General features: G+C 38.7%; 1 pseudogene; it reads right to left on the bottom strand.

Moving 5' to 3' along the window:
* Nucleotides 1–3,704: 3,704 nt before the first annotated feature.
* LOC139012831 (transcription factor Spi-C pseudogene) lies at nt 3,705–15,303 on the bottom strand (annotated as a pseudogene).
* Nucleotides 15,304–15,604: the final 301 nt, after the last annotated feature.

Genomic DNA, 15,604 nt, shown 5'->3' with positions numbered 1-15,604 from the left:
TTCCCACTATCACCCAAGTGATATCTGATCACCCTGGACTGCCTCCAGCAAGATCAGATTAAGTCTATTAAGCCAAATACCTTACTTACTACCCCTGATGTTTCCTCTCAGTAATTTTCCATCCATCGACCCCATCAACTGGCTCCTTGAATATAAATCCCTATTTGTCCATGTTGTATTTGGAGTCAAGCCCAGTTCTATACTGAGCTTTCTTTCCCCCTATTGTAATAGTTCCTGAGTAAAATCTGGTGTTTTTTTCCACTTTACTATCTGGCTAAGTTTTTTCCCTGATAATTTACTTTTTTTATTGTTTTAATTCCTCTTACACTTTATATTCTAAAAGTCACAAATAAAGTTGAAAGAAAAAGTTTAAAATATTACTTTAGTCATAATCTTGGCATAAGAAATATTAAAATAAGATGCACCATGGAGGGTTTTTTAAGCCTTCCAAATATAATAATTGCAAATGTAAAGTTACACTACATCTCTTGAGCTACAGAAGTTAATGCTCTCATTCAAGACTAGAAATGAATTGCCATCCAGTGAACAGGTTTGTGGTTAAGGTTACCTTTAAATTGGAGGGCAAATATTTAATAAATGACAACAAAGAGACCAGTTCCTGCTGAAATAAATAATTTTTCATATTTATGTCATTGGAAAAAAATCTTACTTGAAGATTTCACTTTATTCTTATAGAATTGTTAACATTACTGATCCGTTTAAATTACGGCAAGGATTAATTACAGATCCTAAACTCTGAAGGAAGTAGCTTAACTCTTTTTCCAGAATTGACTAACCACAAGTCCTAGAAAACTCTCAAGGGCACATTTCACATTTCTGGCCTCATTTAAGACTGAAATCATTTTTTGGGGAAATTCTGAAGAGCTTAGCGTAAGCAACCAAAATTTCAATTGCTTCTCTGAAACCTTGGAATCCTGCCTGTTCATAATCTCCATGTTCTTTGCTTAGAATTTACCCACAGGATCAACTGACAGGAAATTGCCCATCACCCTCCACCCTCCCAGCAAGACTGTGCCAAAACACTCATCAGAAGCCACAATGACAAAAATAGATCCAATTGACAGACTATGCAGTGACTAAGAAACGGATGTACTGATTTAAGCTATCTTTATTCTTTTTTTTCCTTGTTTTGATGGTAGTGGTAAAAGAAAGAGAAATCTACGTAATAGCATCTGGGCAAACAGCTTGTACACCCAGTCCAGCCTATGTAATTTAAAATATTTGAGTTTTTATAGTATCCCTGAAAAGCATGGCTTATAATACAAACACCACAGACGTACAGTACAGAACGTCTAACTATAGTCATGCTGCTAGGCAGAGCTTGCAGCAACAGCAACAATAATAAAAGAAAATTCTCTTTGTATAGCTGAATGGCTGCACTAGAATTTTCAGTGTTCAGATGTAATTAGAAAACAGCTGTGAGGGAAAATCAATTGTTCCTGGTAGTCAATGGCTAATTTTCCACAATCAAAATAAAGAATGCAATATGACATGTTTGTAACGAGCAAGTAATTGTTTCTCTTTTGTTTATTGTTTTAACATTTTTCCCTTTATTTGTGGGTGTTGTCATTTGATTGCTTCAGGACTTCTCCCAGTTCTTGCTTCTCCCATCTATATTTAAATGCTAACTACTGCCAAGCAGGCTATGTAGTCCAGCTCAGTTTATTCAAGTTTGCCTCGCTTCTGATGGTGATTTGTGGACTAGCAAGAGAGTGTTGTCCTTACGTTTATAAATTCACAATAAAGCTTTCATAAATGGAATGATTATTAAATACTACCATTTATGCATAGGATTAAACTTTGATTCATTCCACAAAGGTCTCCTGTGTCAAAAAGATGTAGTTGCCAGAATTTGTTGACCTGCTGCTCCAAGTACCTCTGCATTGCAAAACAAAACTAAACTAAAACAACCACATGGCCCTTTTTTTATATCCTTCTATCATTAGCATAGATAGGAAGGGATTGCTGCAGCAGATGGATAGAAAAGTAAACCACTATGGTGCACATTTGGAATGTAGATAGATGGGAAATGAACTTCAATGCTACAATAGGCCAATGAGAGTAAAATTGCTTTATCATGCAAAAGAGTCTGGTTGAGAAACACCAGGAGGAATAACACTTCATTCTGCTTTCAGCTGACAAAAAAAAAGCCCTTATTATTTAGTGAAATTAACTATATTATTCTTTTTTATGCTTTTATTTGCTTGGAACATTCTTTGAAAGCTAATATAATGGCAGTTTAAGAGAGTGAAGTGAATAATAGTAAATAAGGTTGAATCTCAGTTGCTGTGTGATCTTGGGATTACAAAAATGGAACTCTATATTTTTATAATTCAAAATTAATGTGACTAATAAATATTACATATTTAAAATTGAAATACATTTTTCAAATGGCTAAGTTACCATGTGGCTTTTCTTATGAAATTTTAGAAGGCACTATCCTCTATGATTATGTGTACCTGTCCACCTTTTGTACATCACAATTTTAGTTAGAATAATGGTAATTTAATATTAACAATCCTTGAAATGAACCTCATACTTCCACATTTCTCTACCTCTGCTTTTCTTTACTTTCAGCTAAGAATTGCCTCTTTTCCCACATCCCATTTTTTTTTTTTTTTTGGAAAAGCACCATGGGCAATGTCAAGACAGGTTTGCTTGATTTATTTTAACTTTTTTTTTGTTTTGAAAACTAGAATGTCATAAGTAGAGTTTTAGACTTGTGCAAAAAAGCCAATGGAAATTGGACTAGAAGATGAAATAATAGAAAAAGGATGACAAGACTATAGAAAGAGGCAATGTAATTGAAAACTATTTAGGTGGTATAATTAAAATGTATATCATAGGACCTGAAAGTGAATTGAAGAAAGACAAAAGACAAAAGAATGATAGAATGCTCTAAATTTTTCAGAATGGTAGCTATTATATTATCCTATATAATAAGAGAGAAACATGTAAATTAACCATTCCTTCGCTACGCTCAAGCCATGCCCATTGGTCACACCCACTGGTCACGCCCACCAGCCACACCCACCAGCCAATACGAGTGACTATGTAAATTATCTGACAAAGATGGCATATTTAAAATGGAGGCCAATCGGATAAATTTCATCACAGCAAACCAATCTAAGTTGAGAGTTGGAAAATATAGTGGTTTGATGGATAATCTCAAATCTAGATCTGAAAAGGACAATGTGCGGATTGGTAAGATGATAACACTTCCATCATCTTTTGAGGGTAGTCCCAGAAATATGCAGCAGCAATATCAGGATGCTGTGGCAATTGTAACGAGGTATGGCAAGCCCGATTTATTCATAACCATGACGTGCAACCCCAAATGAGCAGATATTGCAAACAATTTACAATGCTGGCAAAAAGTTGAAAACAGACCTGACTTGGTAGCCAGAGTTTTTGATATGAAGCTGAATGCTCCTTTAAATTATATCTGTAAATTCCATTTATTTGGCAAAGTAATAGCTAAAATTCATGTCATTGAATTTCAGAAACACGGACTGCCTCACGCTCACATATTATGATATTAGATAGTGAGTCCAAATTACATTCCTCTAATTAATTCCCTTTCAATGTGCATGAATTTTGTGCACTGGGCTACAAGTATATATGTATATATATATAATACAACAGCAATAACCAATTGCTGTTTGTAACCTGTAACTGTGACAGGTTAATAAAATTATATAGTATACAATTCTATAATTTATTAGTTATACATTGTATTGTGGGTTCGGGGATTTCTGATGTTAGGAAATCATAACATGTAAGATTATATTTAGCAAGTATGGTAACTCTGCTCACAGCAATTGGCATATGTATAGTTACAATTTGCATTCCAGCTATTTAAACTTAGATATCCTTGACCAGGTTGAACATACTGTGAGTAGAAATAAGATGGAGAGAGTCTTTGGAGAATGGCCTCATTGAATTGGTAAGTTAGTTTTCTCCGGATTTTGGTGATTTCCCCAGTTCTTCCATAATTCCTCAGTGCTCTGGCCATTTTCTGGTAAGTCATGGTCTTCCGGTTGCCTTTCCTTTTGCCCCAAAGTTGGGCAAGTTTTTCTTTGTTTTTTGATACAAACTGAAAGATGCCTTTGGTTTTATCTATCCATTGAATACAAGATGCCATCTCAGGATTACACAGAGATTCATGAAGGTATTCGAACAGTCGGAGCTTCTTCCTGCCTTTTCCTCCCTTTTGCTGGAGAACAGGAAATTGTACCATCTGGTTTTCAGGGATGTTCTGCAAAGACTGATGAATATTCCCTTCAAGACAGAGGTCCACAGGACGGTTTATTGCTGTTTTCCAGTTATAGACAGGTTGCTCTGGAGGCAGCATACCATAGCAGCTGGGACTTCCTGTGACATGATAACAGTGGTTGAGGACATTCACATAGTCTTTGCAATACAATATATTATATATATATACATATATATAATACAACATATGAAATATATATATTTAATATATAACATATAGTAATATATAAATGTATGTTATACATGTAAAATATATTTAATATATCATATACTTTGCATATCTCACCACAAGCCACCCCACTCACCACCCTGGCTGTCCTATATCTGCTAAAAATCTCTTCTTGCTGGTCATAAACACAAACATATGACTGATTCAACTATAGTTTGTATTTCAGAAATTTGAAAATTGTAGGACAGCACACAGAGTGAAAGCCTTTAGAGTTAAGTTAGTTACTTCACAACATTCTGAAAGGGAAGCAAACATTGAACTCTTGTTGCTGAGATTTCCAGGTCTTCCCTTTCCCTTGCTCTTTTCAAGGATTGTTTCTTTAGGTCTTTTTTTTCTTTCTTTATTGATTAAGGTATTACATATGTGTCCTTACCCCACCATTGCCCCCCAACCCCTGCCCCTCACTCATACCCTTACCCCCCTGTTGTCTGTGTCCATTGGTTATGCTTATATGCATGCATACAAGTCCTTTGGTTGATCTCTCCCCCATTCCCCCCACCCTCCCCTACCTTCCCTCTGAGGTTTGACCATCTGATCGATGATGCTTCTCTTTCTCTAGATCTATTTTTGTTCTAGTTCTTTCTTTGATTTTAGGATCAAACCAACCACTTTCCCAAAAGTCCTTATCACTCAAATTTCCCCCTTATTTAACTCAGTTGTTGAAGTAATTAATTAAAGTAATACAGAATACAGTACTTCAGAGTGGGTTGCAGACAATTGTTCCTGAGTGAAAGGTGTGGTTTTGGAATCCTTCATCAGACCTAGAAGGGGCATTTCTATATTTAAAGAGCCAGGGTCTGTAAGACCAAAGGCTTGACCTAACACCGGAAGTCAGTGCTGGGTTGCCCTGGCGACCCAGCACTTACTGATGAGGGGTCTGTGGATTAGGCCTGAGAGAGGCCTGCAGAGAGAGAGGCAGGGTCTGATCTGCAGCCTCAGTGGCAGCTATTGATCAGCCGTTTCCTCTCTCTTTGTCTCCGGGTTTCACCAGCAGCCGCACCTCTGTTTCTCTCCGCCTCCGAGGGGCTGCTGATAAGCCTCACCTCTTTGATCAGACACAGAGATAGGCCCAGAGATGCTGACTGGAATAGAAACTGACCAATCACAATCAAATCTGGGTGAAGTGCCAGGAGCCAATTGCTTCCTAGGAGGAGGAGCTTTTGACGCTGACTGGCATAGAAACCGACCAATCACAACCTAATCTGGGTGAAGTGTGAGGAGCCAATGGCTGCCTAGGAGGCGGGGCTTTTGACACTGACTGGCATAGAAACCGACCAATCAGAACCTAATCTGGGTGAACTATGAAGGCAGAACCTAAGGTGGGGGCTGAGGAGGGGTTTTAATAGCAACAGCTGTTTGGTGTAAGTTTAAGAAAATGGTTCAATTTTTTAATGACCGCTTTGGCAGTATAGTGCATATGGCTGGCTATCAGTCCAGATATAGGGATTATGTGTTTTTGTCTGCCAAGAACACCTCTACTGCTGAAAAAGGCCCCCCCCCCCCAATTTAAGCAATCCTATCCTATATAATCTATCTATACTAATAAAAGAGTAATATGCTAATTAGACCAGGTCAATTGGCCATCTTCCAGACATCTGACTTCCTTCCAGACAAAGCCATGGTGGTGGGGGCCAAGGCAGAGGCAGTTAGGGGCGATCAGGCTGGCAGGGGAGGACAGTTGGGGGAAATCGGAGCAGCAGGGGAGGGTAGTTGGGGGCGAGATCAGGCTGGCAGGGGAGGGCCATTGGGGGAGAGATCAGGCCGTGGGCGGGGGCAGTTAGGGGCAATGAGGCAGGCAGTGGCAGTTTGGGGCAATCAGGCCGGCAGGGGGTGGAAATTGGGGGTGAGATCAGGACGGCAAGAGAGGGCAGTTAGGGGTGATCAGGCAGGCAGAGGTAGTTGGGGGCAAGATCAGGCTGGCAGGGGAGGGCAGTTAGGGATCGATCAGGCAGGCAGGCAGAAGCAGCTAGGGGCAATCAGGCAGGCAGGCAGAGAGGTTAGGGGCAATCAGGCAGGCAGGCAAAGGCAGTTAGGGGCGATTAAGTGAGTGGTTAGAAGCCAGCAGTCCCAGATTGCGATCCCTGTAGGATTGGGCCTAAACTGGCGGTCAGACATCCCCCAAGGGGTTCCCGATTGGAGAGGGTTCAGGCTGGGCTGAGGGAACCCTCTCCTCTCCGCCAACCCCCCCAACCCTGTGCGCGAATTTCATGCACTGGGCCACTAGTAAGGAAATAATAAAACAAAAACATTCACTGAATGGTAATGTAATAGCCATGATGGGCAGTAGTAAAATATCTAGTCTTGATTTCTAATATGATAAGACTGTATTCCTACTGATAGAAGTTCTCTGGAAAAAGTAGCTGCTTCCATAGACCAGTTTATATTGGATATAAGCAATGGTAGAACAATGGAGAGAATGAGTTGCTTCAGATACATTGGAATATTTACCATAAAAAATAACAAACCTGCCCTGGCTGGTGTGGCTCAGTGGATAGAGCGTCAGTCTGTGGACTGAAGGGTCCCGGGTTCGATTCCTGGTCAAGGGCACATGCCTGGGTTGTGGGCTCGATCCCCAGTAGGGGGCGTGCAGGAGGCAGCTGGTCCATGATTCTCTCTCATCATTGCTGTTTCTCTATCTCTCTCCCTCTCCCTTCCTCTCTGTCTAAATTATCAATTAAAAAAAAAAAAAGAATAACAAACCCAAGTTTTGTATTTTTTTCATCAAATAATGAAATGATACTTAAGTTGGACTCTAAGCAAGGCCAAAAAATACTGGCTCCTTTGATAATAGGAATAGCAGGGATAAATCCAAATTCAGAGATTGATTCTGAATTTGACTGAAATATTACAGAGGTTGGATTCTTACACAACTCAACTGATTTGTTCTTATGTACAGTTTTGTTGTTGATTAGAATGCACTGTGAGTCTACTACTTGGGGATAGTTTGGAATATACAGATAATTTGGAAAGGCCCTTAACCTCCACTAACCTCTATTGTCCAGCTGAATATGTTTCTATTTTATATTCTTTGCTAACAGATGATGTGATTCTATGCTGGAAGGAGATAATTATTCTCTGAAATTCTAGATCCAGGGCCACATCTCTCATTGAAGCTTTTTTTTTTTTTTTTTTTTTTTTTTTTGCTTGGTTAATAAAATCCAACTGAAACATAGTCATAAAAATAGCATACATAACTAACCTGGGAAAAACAGTTACATACATAAGTCATTACAAGAATTTGGTACAGAATGTCATAAAAAATCTTATGGGAGTTTTCTCAGTGAGGATGAATATAATTTTCAAACATGTTGGGGTTTTCTCTTTTACATATGCACTCCATAGATAATTATCTATTATTTGCTTGGTAAAATATGTGGCTGAAGCAAACTTGGAGTGAGTATTGATCCACATTATGTTCCATATATTAAAATTTAAATCTCCTGGTGCACAATAGAGAATACAGGGTAATGTCTGTGGGAAATAAGGATGTTGAATTAATTATATCTTATATATACCCCACCTGGTCTCTATGCAGTTCCTGCATCTACTAGTATACCCATATAATTTGCCTTCTCTTTTGTTACATAAATTGAAAAGCTTCTGATCCCATCTAAGGCCATATCCTCCATGTAATCTGGTTACTCTTTCACACAAAATTGTTTCTCTTGCAATTATCCTTTCTCACCCCATATTCTAGTTCTCCTGTCTACTAGAACATTTTTGTTAGCTATAAGCATTTTTAATCTGAAAAGGTAAAATAAAAGTAGATCTTACCATGAACCTTTTCCATATTTAATCCTAATTCTTAGCTTTTGATTATAGCATCATCATTCCTGATATCTTAGCATATTTCTGTGTTCTGTTTTTATTGATAGCTCTTACTTCAATTTTTATTATTTAGTCATGTGAGATGTGCAAAATTATTCTGGCTCTGTGGCTCTTGGTATTGGCCTTTTGGAGCATATTTACTGAGGAATCAGCAAATTTGCTTGGAGAAGAGGAAGGTGTAAAATGTCAGCTTAGTTCTTTATGATGCTTCTATCTCTGGAATCTTGACACCTCAAGTTCTGTGAAATCCATCAGTTTTTTTATGGCTTTTATTTTTTTAATCAGCTTTTCTTATTGCTCTTGCTTGAAATATTTGTTTAATACAAGTAATTTCCATGATGGTAAGAAGATGTACTAGAGAGGAGAGACCAAGATGGCGGCATAGGTAAACACTGGAGACTGCTGCTGCAAACAACCACTTCAAAAATACAACTAAAAGATGGAACGGACATCACCCAGAACCACAGGAAGGATGGCCGAGGACAGACTCTTCAACTAGAAGGAAAGACAACAGCATACCGAGGCTCAGAAGAGGCGCAGTGTGGAAAATTTAAAGGTGCAGAGGTGCACGCGCAAAGCGGGCTGAGGGCGCAGTTGTCATTTTCAATCAGGAGGGAGTCTCAGACTCTGAGCTCCAGATCAGGGCGAGTCTCTAGGGACTCAGACTCAAACGGGAGAAGCGGGATTGTCTGGCATCAGTTGAAACGTGAGGGCAGCCTTCTCTCTGAGATTTGCAGCCGTTGCTGGGGTTCTGAGAAGCAGAGCCTCTGGGAACGAGACTGAGAGCAGCCATAACTGCTCCCTCCACGCGCCCTGTTGAGCCTGCCCCGCCCAAGCCCTGCACAGAGCCATTTGCCAGATCGCCTCAGGCAAAGGCTAGATTAGCACCTCCCCAGAGGACAGAAGTTTTCCACACAGCTGATTCTCACAGCCAGTCGGCCTGGTGGTCAAATCCCTCTAGTATTAACTACAACAATCAAGGCTTAACAGAACAAGACTGCGCACAAAGACCACAAGGGGGTGCACCAAGAAAGCATAAAAGATGCGGAGACAAAAAAACATGACAGAAATGGAGGATATGGAGCTAAAAAACGCAATTTTGAGGGCTTGCAATAATGTGCTAGAAGCAGCCAATAAACTTGATGAGAGACTCACGAAAACTAATGAGACCCTCGATGCTATGATAAAGAACCAACTAGAAATTAAGCATACACGGACTGAAATAAAGAATATTATACAGACACCCAATAGCAGACCAGAGGAGCGCAAGAATCAAGTCAAAGATTTGAAATGCGAAGAAGCAAAAAACACCCAACCGGGAAAGCAAAAGGAAAAAAGAATCCGAAAATACGAAGACAGTGTAAGGAGCCTCTGGGACAGCTTCAAGCGTACAAACATCAGAATTATAGGGGTGCCAGAAGATGAGAGACAGCAAGATATTGAAAACCTATTTGAAGAAATAACTGCAGAAAACTTCCCCCACCTGGTGAAAGAAATGGACTTACAGGTCCAAGAAGCGCAGAGAACCCCAAACAGAAGGAATCCAAAGAGGACCACACCAAGACACATCATAATTAAAATGCCAAGAGCAAAAGACAAAGAGAGAATCTTAAAAGCAGCAAGAGAAAGAGACTCAATTACCTACAAGGGAATACCCATACGACTGTCAGCTGATTTCTCAACAGAAACTTTGCAGGCCAGAAGGGAATGGCAAGAAATATTCAAAGTGCTGAATACCAAGAACCTACAACCAAGACTACTTTATCCAGCAAAGCTATCATTCAGAATTGAAGGTCAGATAAAGAGCTTCACAGATAAGGAAAAGCTAAAGGAGTTCATCACCACTAAACCAGTATTAGACGAAATGCTGAAAGGTATCCTTTAAGAAGAGGAAGAAGAAAAAGGTAAAGATACAAATTGTGAACAACAAACATGCATCTATCAACAAGTGAATCTAAGAATCAAGTGAATAAATAATCTGATGTACAGAATGAACTGGTGACTATAATGAATCAGGGACATAGAAAGGGAATGGACTGACTATTCTTGGGGGGGAAAGGGGAATGGGAGATGCGGGAAGAGACTGGACAAAAATCGTACATACAGTTTGCACTTCCTAGAATATTCTACCTATATATTTTCATGACTCTTTCCTTCTCTACATTTAATTTGTAACTGTAAGGCCAATTTATAAAAAACCTGATCCATCAATCCATATCCTCTGGGTGCTGTTTTGTCTTAATTGCCTTTATCTTCCCATCACAATAGATATTTTATTTGTGTTTACTCATTGTCCGTCTCTATCCAGTATGTTATATGCTCCATAAAAACAAAGATCTTGTCTGATTTGGTCACTGCTCAATATCCAACATTTGAAAATTTTCCTGGTAGTATATACAAAGTATTTAATAAATATTTATGTATTTTGTCAGCCACACTTTCATCTTATTTTGCATTTATTCACCCATAAAAATTTACCTTTTCCCTAAGCATAAAAGAACATGATGAGGAAATTATGGAATTCTTGTCTAGAAAAGGGGAAAAAAGAAGCAAATACAAAGCACATAAGAACAAAACAGAAATCCAAAAACTAATAACCAACCAAACAAACTTTACTCCAGAATACGACAGAAATTCTGGTATAGAGACTTAAATTAAATTGTGAATTCCTGAACAAATAGTATCAAGACATGTGATAGATACTATCAATCACAGAAGGTGATAGTTTGAGCTCTGGAGGGAAGGAAAAAGATGTTTAAATGTGGCACAATTTTTGAGGCATAAAATAAAACTTTACAGAAAGTAAATACCATTGTAAAGTAGCCAGCAGAAGTATTTAATAAATAACAATAAAATAATAAAATGATATTATATAGAACTGTTAAACTACATAAAAATGGGGTCATCATTTGGGAGTATTTTGAATATATATTAATTAAATGTGTTACCCCCTTGGCCTTCAGTTTCCCATCTATGAAATAAGAGTAGAAATGGTCTTTTAGACCATTCCAGTTATTAAATATTTCATCTAAATACAAAATCTCATAACATTCATTCCTCTCTTAATGGTGTTTCAATGGAATATCTAGAAAAACAAATTCACTGGAAGGGCATGGGAAGCTTGATTTAGGTGACATCCTTGAAAGGGCACCCCCACCACTCTAACCAGACCAATATTGATGTTTACTCTAGGTCATCAAGTGCAGCAACCCACAAAGTGATTTAAGAGTAAGAATAACGGCATTGTTTACTACTGGATTTATAAACATGAGAGTGAGCCTGTCAGAAATAGATAATCGAAGTATATTTTTATATTATTAATAAAAACATTTAATTATAAAACAAGATCCAGAGATTACTCAAGAGTGATTCCTATTAATCTAAAATAAACAAGTATAACCAGCTTTTGAAAACTAATGCTAGTAAATGAGAATCCTGAAAAACTGCATGCCCAATGACAATTATATAGCACTCTGTATTGACTCATGTTTAAATAAATTCCATGAGAACTTGGTTATAAAAATCATTTAAAAAATAAATTTAGAGATCAATTAATTTCATTTTGAATTGAATTTAGAAATCAAAGTACAATATCAAATAATCAGTTAGCATATCAACAATATATTGAAACAACATGCCTGGGAAATCATAGGAAAAATATAAAAAGGCAAGAAAAATATCTGTTTCCAAAGTCCAAGAGAATGAAACATATAGTCATTTTATTTTTTATTTTTTGTAATTTACACCTCCAATATTAAATTGAGAAGCAGCATTACAGACACCTGCTTCAGTATAGTCATTGTTTCCATGGTGCCACTTTCCATCACCTATTTTTAATAGTTTACACAACAAGATCAAGGGTGTCCCAGCTGTTACTGCCACTGTTGCTAAGCAACCTTTAAATCGAAGTTCAAGAAGACAAAGAATCATGCTTGAAAAATTTCTCAAGTGTCTGTTTTATGTATCCCCACCCCTGTTTTCTTCATTTTGCACCATTTTTCAATGTTTATATTCAGATGCTTGCTTTTTTCCCCCTTTAATTTAATATTCTATATATGAATCCATCATTCCAAGTGCTACTGAAATCAAATGTTTTGTTGATTTTCAAAATGTAATATATATGTTTAACTACAGGTTAGCTTTAGCAAAATAAACATATTTAAAGGATTTATTTGCTTTATTAATCAGAATGGGAGGTGGTTTTAGGACTTCCTAATCTGCTGCTACTTTGTAGCAATGCTGTGCCTGAGAGTCTTGTGAAACGACACACACATATCAATAGCTAGAGATTCACCGCCTGCAGAGAATGACAATACCCTCCTGTGCACTCTGAAATCTAAATATCATCACCTGCAAAAGACAGCAAGCTCATGATTCCATAAGTAACAGAGGGAAAACAGAAGTGAAGTTAGGAAACTTTAAGCTTGGAATTTCTGACGGATGCAAATTGCAGTTAATTAAAAAGGCAGAAAATATTTTTCAAACATTTCTATAAACAATTCATTTTTTTCAGCAAAAGTAATTATTCAAAAACCAATGGCACATCTGTCTAGTTAATAGATTAGTAAACATAAATCAGCAGTGTGGAAAGTAAATAAGAAAGAAAATATCTTAGTTTTGCATTTAGTATTTATAATAAGACTAGAGGCCCAGTGCACGAAATTCATGCACAGGTAGGGTCCCTAGGCCTGACCAGCAATCAGGGCCAATCAGGTTCCCTGCCTCCCCGCCTACCCGCCTCCTCCTTCCCTCACTTTCTCGGCACCCCACCGCCACTGCTGGTCCCCCACCATGTTCTGTGCCACCCCCTGCTGGTCAGCGCATGTCATAGCGAGCAATTGAACTCCTGGTCTCCTGGCCGAACTCTCGAGGGGACACTTTGCATATTAGCCTTTTTATATATATAGATAGTGATTATAAGGTGTCTCAAGTCATAACCAAGTAATCCTGAATAATTCATATGGCACATGATATGATTCAAAACTAGAGATTTGACTTACCAACACATGTTTGTGTAACTACGTATATCTCCCCAAGTTAGTCAATCCAGATGGAGTTTAACCCATTGCTGAGAATGAAGGTTCTGGTCAATTCAGTACTGGCCCAATGCAATGGTCTGTACTGACCCAAATATTCATATACTCAATGGTCTTTGACCCTTTTCTAACAAAACACAAAACTATTTTATTTTCTTTCTGAAAATTTTCATGTTGTTTTGTTATTTAGTTATTATTTCCTGTCTCTCTTCTAAATTCTGCTAAATCCCTAGGTATATGTTTGTTGTGATGGTGGTGGTGGTTGATTTACAACTTGTCATACCTCTTTGAATTTAAGTTATTTAAATTTTTGTCCTCTGGTTTCCTTAGTACTTCTTATTTCTATTGTTGTTTTGTCTATCATATATTTTTTTTATTTTCTCTTTTAAATATATGTAACTTAAAAATATCATTTCACTATTATTGATCATATCTCCTACTCAAAGCTATGTAAATCATGGCAATGGATTTGAGCTGAATGTATCTGAAAGTAACCAAAGGTCCCTCATAGCCAAAGTAACTTCCCCTGTCAGTGAATCCTGTAAGTGATAGGGAGTCTAGAATCTAAACTCCCTGAGGAATAAGTAAATTGTAGTGTTGGAAATTAGCTTGAACATTCAAGATTAAAAGTAGAATCTGAAGTTTAGTCTGTGTATTAGCATGGCTATTAACTGGACTTGCTAAAATACTGTTATAATAAAATTTAGTAAACATTTTTGTCAATTTCTATCTTGCTACTCTACATAACCCATCAATTCTCTACCTCCTTTTTGTATTTGCTACAAAAATTACCTCCACGTCTACATTTCATTCATCTTGCTCCCTCCATACTTTTCTCTTAGCTTGAAAATATGCTGTCTTAGTTTTCTAGGGCTGCATAACAAAATGATACAGACTAGGTGGCTTAAACAACAGAAGTGTATTTTCTCTCAGTCCTGTAGTCTAGAAGTCCACAATCAAGGTGTCAGCAGCGTTGGTTTCTTCTGAGGGCCCTTTTCCTTGGCTTATCGATGACCCTCTTCTCCTGTGTCTTTAAATGGTCTTCCCTCTGTTCATTTCTTATGTTGTAAACTCCTCTACTTATAAGGATACCAGTTATATAGGTTCAGAGCCCACCATAAAAACCTCTTGTAACCTTACTTACCCCTTTGAAGACCCTATCTCCAAATGACATTACTAGTGTTTGGGACTTCAAATAATGACTTTTGGGGGATACACAATTCAGCCCATAAATCATACTGATATGCCAGTCTAATAAATACTCTCCATGAACTTTGTCCCTCAATTCTCCTCCACAAAAGTGATTCTGCTACTTTTTTTTCTCCTGAAAAAATTTGGTAAAAGAGTACTCTACATTCATTCTTTCTGCATCTGTACCTTCTATGTACACTTAACTTACCTTTTACATTAAAAACCTTGGAAGATTTGATTGTTATTGAATAACTGGAGGCCCAGTGCACAAATTTGTGTACCTTGAAAGGAACTGTGGGCCATAAGGCTGCAGTGGGCACAGGGGCAAGTCGGGGCCCATCCTTCACGTCCTGGCCCAGCCCCTCCCACTGCAGCCCCTGGTCCCCTGTTTGCTGGCAGCCCTACTCCAGCCACCGCTGCTCCCATACGCTGACTGCACTGGCCCCGCTTGCATCCGCTGACAGCGCAGTGCAAGTGGGGCCAGAAGTGTCAGCAGGTGTGAGTGGCAGGTGCTGCCCCAATCGCCCCTCAGGGGCAGGGGGAAGTGAAGAAGCTCTCAGGGGCAATCGGGGCCAGTAGCCACCGCTCACACCTGCTGACAGTGCTGAGTGATGAGGGCCGGTGCCAGCCACCAGCAACGGGTGCAAGTGGCGGCTCTGGCGCCGGCAGCGGGTGTGAGTGGGGCCGGCGGTGGCAGCAGGTGTGAGCGCTGGGTGGGACCATGGTGCGTTGGAGCAAAGAATTTTAATAACCACCGGAGGCTCATCTGCCCCTGCTCATGTGCTCCACCATCCCACTGTGGCCAATGCCCACTATGTTCCATGTTCTGACGCCCACCATGTTTCGCATGCGCCCCCTAGTGGTCAGCGCATGTCATAGTGACCGGTTGTTCGGTTGTTCTGCCATTTGGTCTATTTATATTAGGATTTTATATAGAGAGATATTTAAATGATAATAAGTTTCATGGGAATTTCTGCTTTTAGTTTTGTAAATTCATGTAGTAAATTTTTTTCTTCATAAAATT

The sequence above is a fragment of the Myotis yumanensis genome, unplaced genomic scaffold (genome assembly GCF_028538775.1).
Source record: "Myotis yumanensis isolate MYYU_CA2020_CCGP unplaced genomic scaffold, mMyoYum1.0.hap1 SCAF_6, whole genome shotgun sequence".
Lineage (NCBI taxonomy): Eukaryota > Metazoa > Chordata > Mammalia > Chiroptera > Vespertilionidae > Myotis > Myotis yumanensis.
This window is presented reverse-complemented; position numbering and strand designations above follow the sequence as displayed.